Source organism: Gossypium raimondii, chromosome 10 (genome assembly GCF_025698545.1).
Source record: "Gossypium raimondii isolate GPD5lz chromosome 10, ASM2569854v1, whole genome shotgun sequence".
Taxonomy (NCBI): Eukaryota; Viridiplantae; Streptophyta; class Magnoliopsida; order Malvales; family Malvaceae; genus Gossypium; species Gossypium raimondii.
In genome coordinates, this window is record NC_068574.1 from 52105764 (window position 1) to 52106473 (window position 710).

A 710-nucleotide genomic window follows, 5' to 3' on the forward strand; every position below is an offset into this window, starting at 1 on the left:
ATCACGATATCAGAAGTTTGCAGTCTATTCAAGATTAACATAATGTCGCCCCAAAATGAACAGTATAATGGAGGCAAAAAAATAAAAAGAAAAATAAAAAAATAAAAAACAAAAAAATAAACTCTACCGGGGCAACTATTTCTCATTGATATATGGAATAAAGGTAGTTTTACCCATCGAAGTTGATATTCCTTCCCTTCGAGTCTTGTTAGAGCTGAAGTTGGATGAAGCAGAATGGATCCAAGCCCAATATGATTAGTTAAATTTGATTGAAGAGAAAAGGTTGAAAGCTATCCGTCATGGTGAAATGTACCAAAAGCGAATGATGCAAGGTTCGCCCCAGAGAATTCCATAAGGGGGACCTGATATCGAAGAAGATCCTTCCCATACAAAAGGACTTCAAAAGAAAGTGGATGCCAAACTGGAAAGGACCTTAGGTGGAAGGCCTTATCTGAAAAAGTGTCGATATTGACCAAGATGGATGGTAAGAACCTGCCTAATCTTGAGAATTCTGATTCAAGTAATAAATACTTCACTTGAAAAAAAGAAACGAAAAGAAAAAAAATGAAAAAGGAAAAAGGAGAGGCCAAGGTGAAAACCCGCAAAGGGCACCTTGAGACCAAAGGGGTTTTGAATTGAAAACCCAGGAATGGGAAGTTCAAATTTTGATCGAAGGTGGGGCATGCGATAGTCTTGTCCTCTCTGAATTA